Source organism: Henckelia pumila, chromosome 3 (genome assembly GCF_033568475.1).
Source record: "Henckelia pumila isolate YLH828 chromosome 3, ASM3356847v2, whole genome shotgun sequence".
NCBI lineage: Eukaryota > Viridiplantae > Streptophyta > Magnoliopsida > Lamiales > Gesneriaceae > Henckelia > Henckelia pumila.
In genome coordinates this window covers 21,415,679-21,426,368 of record NC_133122.1, presented here as the reverse complement: position 1 = coordinate 21,426,368, position 10,690 = coordinate 21,415,679, and the positions used below count along the sequence as shown (strand labels likewise).

The following is a 10,690-nucleotide window of genomic DNA, read 5'->3' as shown; positions in this document are numbered from 1 at the left end:
TGATAGCGTGAGAAGAACAAGATTGAGATTGTTAAATGCAAGATTTGAGAATATCAGGATGGATGAGAATGAATCTATTGCTGATTATGATAAGAAACTTAGGGAGATAGCTACAGAGGCACATGCTCTTGGAGGACCTATTGCTAGTGAAACTATGGTGAACAAGGTTCTTCGATCCTTGCCTAAAAGATTTAATGGGAAGATTTGGGCGCTTGAAGAAATTAAAGACACTTCAAAGATAAAGATGACTGAACTGATTAGCATCCTTCAAGTTTTTGAGATGAACAATTCAGAACAAGAGAAGAATAAAGGAAAATCAATATCCCTTCAAGCCTCTAAACCCTCATACGAGGAGTATGTTCAATTTCATCAAGAAGTTCATCAATCTGACTTGGAAGATGATTCGATCTCTCTTATGACTAGGAAATTCAATGATTATCTGAAGAAGATGAAAGAGTCAAGAAAGACGGATCAAAAACTCAAGGCTCCAATGTTCTCTAACAAGCCTTTAAGGATTACTGGACCAGAACAATCACCAAGGAAACCTGTTGATACTCCTAAGCCTCGACTGATGTTGGAAGGGAAGAAGAAGTTTGTGTCAAATAAGTTGGACACTGTTCAATGTCATGCTTGTCAAGGTTTTGGACACTATACAAATGAGTGTGCCAACATGCTTAGAAAAGGGATGAACACGTCATTGAGTGATGGAGAGTTTGAAGAAGAAGAACAAGAAGATGAAGAAAGCTATACTGCCTTATCTGCCTTACTGAAGAGTAGAAAAAGTTTCAAGTCAATCCTTTAGGTGTTGTCGCAGGTGTTGCCACACCTGGCCGCAACATCTCCCAAAGGTCAGTTTTTTTGAATTCCTCCATTACTGATAACATGTGTGATAATGATACAGGTGAAGAGACAATGTCCATGGAAGAAGCTCGGATGATTTTTGAAGAACTTCATACTAATTGGGTTGAAAGGAATAAGATGAATACTATTCTTTCGAAGGATCTGATCTAAAGGCTGATGTGTCAAGACTGGAAGTCATGCTAAGTAAGAAAGACATGGAACTAAGCCAAGTAAAGAAAGAACTCGTAAAAGCAAATGCTACATTAGCCAAGTTTAATCCAAGCACTTCCAAGCTTGATTCGTTACTCATGATGGGAAGAGATGGTACGGCTGGTTTAGGTTTTGAAAACAGCATATTTGAGGTTGGTGAAAGTTCGAAAGGCCCTGTGTTTGTCAAGGAAAGTAGCAGTGCAAAAAGCTCAAGTAAAAAGACCTCACCAAGTGATCCTCCAAAAACAAAGCCACAGCCTGCTGCCCCTTCAAAATTTAGAAGAAACATAAGTACATCTGTCATTACTGTCATAGACCAGGTCATATCAATCCATATTGTTTTAAGCTGTAGGAAGACTACATGTATAGATCTGCATCGAAGGTGTTGCCAACACCTCCCCACAACATCACTAGAAACAGATCTTATGTAAGAAAGATTTGGGTACCAAAAGCTGATATTCAATGTCATATGATTTATACTGCTTTTAGAACTAATGTTTCAGGTGCATGGTACTTTGATAGCGGTAGATCTCGTCACATGACATGTTCCAAAAAGTTTTTCACTGACTATGTTGAACAAAAAAGTGGAAAAGTAACCTATGGTGGAGGTTCAAAGGAAAACATTGTTGGAAAGGGAAATCTGGATGTCGCTGGTCTACCTAAGCTTTGCAATGTGCTTCATGTTGAAGGATTAACCGCAAATCTAATAAGCATACACCAACTTTGTGATGATAATTTGCATGTGCAGTTTGATAAAAAATTATGCAAAGTTTTTGATGATTCAAATTTTTGTGTCATGACAGGTACAAGGTCATCGGATATCTGCTATCAACTCGAAGAAGAGATGACTTGTATGCACAAAAAATTGAATGAGTTTGATCTATGGCATCAAAAATTGGGTCATGCAAACTTCAAGACTTTAAAGAACTTAAGTAAGTTAGATGCTGTCAGAGGTATGCCTAACTTAAAATCTGGTATTCCATTTGTGTGTGAAGCGTGTCAGAAAGGGAAGCAGACTAGGGTGTCACACGAGGTGTTGCCAACATCTGTGACAACACGCTGCATTGAGCTTTTACATATGGACTTGATGGGTCCAATGGATGTTGAAAGCTTTGGAGGTAAAAATATTCTTTTGTTTGTGTGGATGACTTCTCACGATATACTTGGGTAAATTTTTTGAGAGAAAAATCGTACACATCTGATGCCTTCAAGAAACTGCTCACTAAGATTACGAATCTACATAATCTGAAGGTAATCCGTATTCGCACTGATCATGGTAAGGAGTTCGAAAACTCTTCTTTTGCTAGTCTGTGTGATAAGAAAGGTATTTCTCATGAATTTTCTGCTCCTAGAACTCCACAACAAAATGGAATTGCTGAAAGAAAAAATAGGACTTTGCAAGAAATGGCAAGAGTGATGTTGAGTTCAAAAAATATTTCAAAACATTTTTGGGCTGAAGCCTTGAATACTGCATGTCATATTTCAAATAGATTTTATTTGAAGAATGGTACTACTATGACATCCTACAAAATTCTCATGGGAAAAGAGGCCAAACCTTAAATATTTTCATGTTTTTGGATATGTATGTCACGTTTTGAATGATAGGGATCATCTTGCTAAATTTGATGCAAAAAGTGATAAGTGTATGTTCTTGGGATATTCATCAAATAGCCGAGCCTATAGGATGTATAACTTGAGAACATAGACTATTTTTGAGTCAATTAATGTTGTTTTTGATGACTTTGCAAATCTAAAGAAGAAAACAGCTGAGGCTGAAGTTAATGATCTGCTTGAAAATTCTGGAAATTTAGATGTTGTCAAAGGAGTGTTGCCAACACCTCTAACAACACCTCCTACAGAAAATCCAGAATCAAAAGTTGAAAAGCCTACTGATGAGAATATTGATGAGAACAGTGAGGTAAATGAAGCTGGAAAGAATGTTCCAAGCAAAATTCAGAAGAATCACCCAACCTCACAGGTCATTGGAGATGTGCATGGAGAATTGCAAACTCGAAGGAAAGAAAAGTGGATTATCGAAAGATGGCAGGTTTATTGTGCATGAGTTCTACGTATTCTCAGGTTAGATTCTCTTGTTTCGTGTCAAACATTGAACCCAAAAAGGTTGAAGAGGCTTTAAGAGATGAATTTTGGGTCAATGCTATGCATGAAGAGTTAGAACAATTTGTTAGGAATGATGTTTGGTACTTGGTACCGTGTCCTGCTCATGGTAATGTCATAGGAACTAAGTGGATTTTCAAAAATAAAACTGATGAGTCGGGAAACATCATTAGGAATAAAGCTAGGTTGGTAGCTCAAGGGTATACACAGGTTGAAGGGGTGGATTTTGATGAAATCTTTGCTCTTGTAGCCCGCATTGAGTCAGTCCGACTTTTGCTTGCTATTTCATGTAACATGGGAATGAAGCTTTATCAAATGGATGTAAAAAGTGCTTTTTTGAATGAGATCCTAAATGAAGAAATCTACGTGAAACAACCTAAAGGGTTTGAGGATCTAAATCATATTGATTATGTGTATAAGTTAAAAAAGGCATTGTATGGATTGAAGCAAGCACCACGTGCATGGTATGGGAGACTTACTGAGTATTTGCTCAATATTGGCTTCAAAAGAGGTGAAGTTGATAAGACTTTGTTTGTGCAAAAGTCTCAAGGTAATATCTTAATTTGCCAAATTTATGTGGATGATATAATTTTTTGTGCTTCAAATGATAAACTTGTTGATGATTTTGTGAAGTGCATGTCGTCTACATTTGAGATGAGCATGGTTGGTGAGTCAACATATTTCTTGGGCTTGCAAGTGAAACAAATGCATGATGGTATATTTTTGTGTCAAAGCAAGTATGCTAAAAATCTTGTAAAGAAGTTTTTGAATGACAACACTAAACACATGCGCACACCTATGGGGTCTAATAAAAAACTGTCTAGGGAGGATGTTGCCGAAGGTGTTGACAACACCCTCTACAAAAGCATGATTGGTAGTCTTTTATATTTAAGTGCTACTAGATCTGATATCATGTATAGTGTTTGTCTATGTGCTAGATACCAGTCTAACCCAAAAATTACTCACTTGAAGGCCGTAAAACATATACTGAAATATGTGGCTGAAACTTTGAATTTGGGTTTGTGGTACACTAAAAAAACCAATTCTAATTTGGTAGGGTTTAGTGATGCTGATTGGGATGGGGATTTAGATGAGAGGAAGAACACTTCGGGAGGATGTTTCTACTTGAGGAATAACTTAGTATCTTGGTATAGTAAGAAACAATATTGTGTCTCACTATCTACTACCGAGTCTGAGTATGTTGCTGTTGGTAGTTGTTGCTCACAACTCCTTTGAATGATCAAATGCTAAATGATTATGGTGTTAAGAGTGATACTCCTATTGTGTACTGTGATAATTCTAGTGCCATTGATATATACAAAAATCCAGTACAACACTCTCGAACCAAACACATTGACATTAGACTTCACTTCATTCAAGATTTGGTCGAGAAAAGCATGATCTTAATTGAGTTTGTTGGAACTAATAACCAATTAGCTGATATATTCACAAAAGCTTTGGATTTTGAGAGATTTTCCAGTTTAAGGAAGTCTCTCAGTATGTGCGCATTATAGACAGAATCGAGATGTTGTTAGGAGTGTTTCCAACACCCTGTGACAACACCTTTTCATGCATGTGCATTTTTAGGATCTTAGACATACTGCATTCATGCATTCATTTTGTTTTGTGATGTGTTGGATACTTTATAACCATTAACTAGTTTTCACTCAGGATTCTCATCAAAATATTTTACAGCTTAATGTGGATTAATCAAAGAAGAGTTCTGACTTTGTCACAAAGTAGTGGAGGGACGTTCGTGTATTCCATGATCTTGTCCCAAATGAAAAGTGACATTGCAAAATCAGAATAACAAAAGAACAAAAAAATGATTAAGCTTGAGTTGAATCAATCATCAAATTTGATTGATAATCAGAAGCAAATGGAAAAAGCTACTTAAAGGGGTCCATATGAAGATCGTTCCTTTAGTGTGCATGCTACCACTTCTGTAAAAATAATGAATTAAATATCAATTTTTTCTGAATCTTGAAGTGCTGCTGGGAGATGTTGCCAACATCGTGGATAACACCTCACTTGTCAACATTTATTTGTGCATAAAATTGAATTTTATTTTTATGTCACACTCTGTTTTTAGACATAATTAAGGCATGCATATTTGTGAATATATTTGGTCGAAAGGTTACAAATTTTGATCAAATAAAAATTTTGATTTTTGCCCTATCCACTGAATTTTTTGAATTTGAAAGTGATTGGATTTTGTTACAGTGGTGTTATATTCTGATGAGGAGTTAATTTTGGAAATATTTGGGCCTAGATTATCGGTGAAATTCAAGGGATTTATTGCCTATTTTAAATCGGATTTGTTACCGTTTTTGAAGAGTTACCGTTGGGTATTTTGTTACCGTTGGGGCTTACTCAGAATCCGAGCTAGAATAGGAAAAGATTTTGTGCCTAATATATCTGTGGTCTTATCTATTTAAGAAAATATTCTACTTCCTTGTTTCGTATCGCTCAAACGTATTCTTTGTTCTTCCAATTTTCAAATTGCTCAAAATTTATGTGTCCTTCATTCTTTCATAATCTAATGGCAGGAAAGAGTTTTGATTCACACGATATTCGCTCTGAGATGGGATATACGGAAGATGCTGCGGAAGGTGTCACGACACCTATATCACCACACCCTGTGGTTGAGCAAGCAATCATTCCTGTTGCTGAGGAACCTGTGCCTTTGGACTCCATCGCTCCAGGAGAGCCTGGCAATGTCATCGATGTAGAGAATTTACCAGACATGAGCGTGGTGAATAAGGTGTTTTCCACGAAACCCTTAACTCGCCGATCCAAGAGACAAGAAGGATACAATCCTGATTATACAGCATCCAAAAGATTTCGAGGGAAGGGTCAATCATCCAAACCTTCTCTTGTGGACACCGAATTTTCTTCTGGTGATGCAAGCTCCGATGAGGATTTCAAGCTGGTGCATCGAAAAAGGGGGAAAGCTAGTGCAATGGAACCATCTGTTCCAACTATCCAAGTTCCATTTGAATCAGAAGAAAAATCATCAAAGATAGATTCATCGTCTGAGGATGAATCCACAGAGCCAGAGACTCAATGTGTTGCTACTGATGAAGAAAAAGATGCATCTGCATCCATTCCTACTGTTGAGAAACCATCATCTTATGCTCCTCCTGCTCTGTCCGATGATGAGGAGATGTCGATAGCCCAGTTCATGGAAAAGATGAAGAAGTCAAAAGGAAAGAAAGTAGCTTTGCCTACTAATGAATCCGATGAAGAACCCGATGAAGAGATACTTCAGGAATACGTTGATAACCGCCCACAACCCTCTGATAATTCCAGCTCTGATTCAAGTGAAGGTTCAGATGCTAAGAAAAAATTGGAAGAAGTGTCAATTTCCAATGACTCTGATGAAGAAGAAGAAGGTGTTGAGGAAGGTGTTGCCGACACCTTGGACAACACCTTGGTGAAGAATATCGGGTAAATTCATCCTTCTCATCTACTTTTTATTCCAAATTTCTGGCTGCTGGGATAAGTATTCTAATCGTGAGTTCCTTGAGGAACGTAATATTGATGTGGAGAGCTATGGAACCCAAAATTTGGTCAGATTCTTTGAGATGAGAAATCTGCTGGCCACCGTCTCTACTGCTGGTCCATATTGCAGGGAAATTATTTGAGAATTCTACTGTAATTTGACTGAATCTGTGAAGGATCTGCGATATGTAAAGTATGGGAAGGTGTATGTGCGTGGACAGATTTTTGTCTTCAGTCCTGCGATGATAAATGGATTCCTCCATACTCTTACCTGTGATGATGCTGCACTACCTTCTATGGATGAGATGACCTCTGTCATTACAGGTGGTCAATTCACTGTTTTTCCCTCATACCCTAAGAAGTTGCAGGCTGCCAAACTCACCTCCTTCTACTCTGTTTTACACAAGACCGCTGTCAAGACATGGACTCCATCTAGGAATTCCACTGTTGTTACCAAGCATCAGGCTCCAGTCTTGTATGCCATTGGCATAGGAAGCAATTTCAACTATGGTCGACTTGTGTTTGACACAGTCATGGTCTTTGCAGACTGTGCACAACCAACATTGAAGCTTCCTTATCCATCACTCATATATTCTATGCTGCTATCTCAAGAGATTGTGAAGGATGATGATGAAGCACTTATTGCTCCAGGAGAGCTGCTATAAATCGCACCTGCATTGCTCAAAGGAAATCGGAAGATAGACCTTCCTTGGTCTGAGTCAGCTGATGCCGCAGGTGTTGTGGCAGGTGCTGCCAATACCTCCTCTGCCACTGCTTGTACCCCCCCCCCTCTACTGCTCATGATGTTGATCCTGCATTCATACAAGCTCAATTGGTGCATGCTGAGCAGAAGATTGCTCAAGCAAAGGCTGACCTAGCCTATTATGAAGGGTTAAAGGCTCACTATGAATCACTACTAAGCGGAGCTGACCCTTCTGAACAAAAAAAGGGGAGAAGAAAGTGAAGCAGAAGAAGCTAAATATGAGAGCAATCAATTTTAATCTTTGTTTTTAGTTTTTGTTGATTTTGCTAGTTTAATTTTTTTTTGTTTATTTGTTTAGTACTGTTTTTGTCTCTAATCTTAATCAAAACTGTCTTTTATGTGGTGTTAACTCTGATATGATTTCTTGATTGTGTTTCTTCTTGCTCTTATGGTTTCTGATTTAAGGTGTCATAGCTAGATGTTGCCAACATCTCGCGACAACACCTCTGGATATACTTAGGGGGAGAATCTATTCAGGGGGAGTTTTGATTAAGGGAGAGTTTTAGTTGATATGTTTATGAGTTAAATATGTTTTGTCCAGAAAGGCAAAAAGGGAGAGATTGAAAGGAATATTTTAGTCCTTAAAATACCCTATTTTGAAAAAGATTTTATTAAATATATTTTGCCTTTCTTGGACATGAAGTAATCTTTATTTGCTATATTGATAAGCTGATCAGTATATTTTATCATATCATATTTAATATTTATCTTTCTTTATTTGTGTAGATTTGATATGATCAAATAAAAGGAATCCTACGCCTACAAGGAAACATATTGAAGAAGGATTTTTGATCTATTTATTTGAGATAGGCGTTCACAAGAAAAAGAGATTGAGAGAGAGAAAAACGTGAGAACCTAAGTACGTACATTGTGAAAAAACTGAAGATCTCTCTGAAGCTTAGTTAAAGCGGTGACAACTTGAAGCCGTGTAGAACACTTGAAGATTGGAGATCAAGAAGTGTGCTGCTCGTGTGATTTTTGCTTCAACATAGTTTTTCTCCTTACTGTGTTTTCATTATTCTATTTCATATAGAATGTTTTTAGGAGAACGTTTGCTATTTATTTTCTCACTTGTTTTGAGAAATTGAATTTTATAATAATCACTAGTTTTAGAGTTTGTAAAACTCTTTGAATTATTTTCTAGTGAAGTTTTGCCCTGAGGCACTGCAAGAGTATTTTGCTTATTTATCTGAGTCTATTTATTTGGTTGCTTGTTTATTTTATTTATGCTTTAATTACATTCCGCTGCAAATTACTCAAGGTGTTATTGAAGGTGTTGTCAACACCTTGTGACAACACCTGAAATAGTTTATGTGCAACTCCCATTCCCTTACACTCATTCCTTTCTATTTCCACACCTACCTGTTTCTCTTCCAATATCCTGGAATTCACCCATTGATCCGCCATTAATGGCAGCGGAATCAGAGGCGCACCGAACACCAGCGCCTCTAATGTCGAACCCAATCCACAGTGACTCAAGAATTCGCCGACCGAAGCATGATCGAGTATCTTCAACTGCGGCACCCAACCTCTCCACATGACCCCTCGCCCTTCCATTCTCTATTTGAACCCCCCCGACAATTTGATTCCGTCGACGGTGTTTTTAGGTTCTTTGTACGCCCAAATAAACGGGATTTCAGAGAGTTCCAGCCCGTGAGCCAGTTCGGTGAACTGATGTTGAGTTATCGTGGCTTCACTTCCAAAAGCAATGTAAACAACAGATCCTTTGATTTGGGAGTCGAGCCATTTTTTGATCGAAACCCAGCTTTCAGAATCACCATCTTCCGTTTCCTCCACGCGTGGTGGTAGGAATCTGAGTGGGACCACTGGTTTTTGGTAAATATCGGCCAATAGATTTAACCAATCAGTATCGAACTCGTTGCAGTGCCTTAGAATAACAGCGTCAGCCAGGGAGATTCCGGTGCTGTCACGATAAGCATCTGAAAAGCCCGAAGCATTCTTTTTGGCTACCCAAAGAATCACCTTCGCTTCGTAGTATTTGTAAGCCACTTTGGTGTTGAATCGAGCCTATTTCGGTGGAGACATGTAATCCTCCGCCTCTTTTCTGCCTTCCAGTTCATTGATCAAATCATCCCCAGTTCCAAAGAATCCCCAAACCAGGCCTCAAAAATACTGAAAAAGAAGCATGAAATTCCGAGCTTGATCGCAATTTGGGGTACCCAAAACGCAGCGAAATCATATACAACAGCATCCGCGGATAATCCACGTCTTCGAGTCTCACATCCATGGTTGACTCTGCATTTTCAGGGAGCCCATGGACTTTTGGTAATGGGATTCTGACGAAGGTGAAGGAGGAAGCCAAGTTTGGGGGGATTTTGGGGAGGCAGTCGATGTTTCTTGGGGTGGAAATGAAGGAGATTTTGTGGCCCTTTCGTGCTATGGCTTTGGAGAGCTCTAAAAATGGTATCAAGTGACCGAATGCCAACCATGGAACCATCGCTATATGTAGCTTTCTTTCATTTGGTAGAGTTTTTTCCGCCATTGTTGGGGATTTTGGAAGCTGCGATTGAGGTTATGGAACTTGATATTATCGAAACTTATGGATAGGCCATCTCCAACTACTAACCACTGCACTAACTTGGCATTTAACGACAATAAGTGACAAATTATTGGCATTTAACGCCAATAAATGACAAATTAGATAATATTGTTGTGAAAAAAGTAAAAATTTATAAAAACTCAAAAACTCAAAATATTCTCAAACTCCACACTTTAAAATTTCTTCTCTCAAATTGTGATTTTCTACACAAATGGAGAGACCTATTTATAGATCTCAATTGGAGATTAGTCCAAAAATTAATTCATCATTATCAACATCATCACACACTAATTTTCAAAATAATACAACTCAATTTTCAACATTCAATTCTAATATAATATAATATATTTTCAACACTCTCCCTTGTGATTATGATCGTCATACGATGATTATCTTTATTACGTGTTTTATGTTGACTCGTTAAAAACCTTACTAGAAAAAACCCAGTGGGATAAAAATCATAGTAAGGAAAAAATAGTGCAGCCACGTAAACTCCCCCTCATGTTAACATGAGTGATTCTTCACATATTTCGTAGATTGCGCATCCCAATGTTATATATATGCTTTCTGAATATTGACGTAGAAAATGCCTTTGTGAAGAGATCTGATGAGTTTTTACTTGATTGAATGTAACAAATATTAATATCTTTATTCTTCTCAAGCTCTTGAGTGTAGGCAAAGAATTTTGAGGGGAT

At 37.9% G+C, this 10,690-nt stretch overlaps 1 pseudogene; it reads right to left on the bottom strand.

The window, feature by feature from the left end:
- Positions 1-7,490: 7,490 nt before the first annotated feature.
- LOC140888232 (putative UDP-rhamnose:rhamnosyltransferase 1) lies at positions 7,491-9,938 on the bottom strand (annotated as a pseudogene).
- Positions 9,939-10,690: the final 752 nt, after the last annotated feature.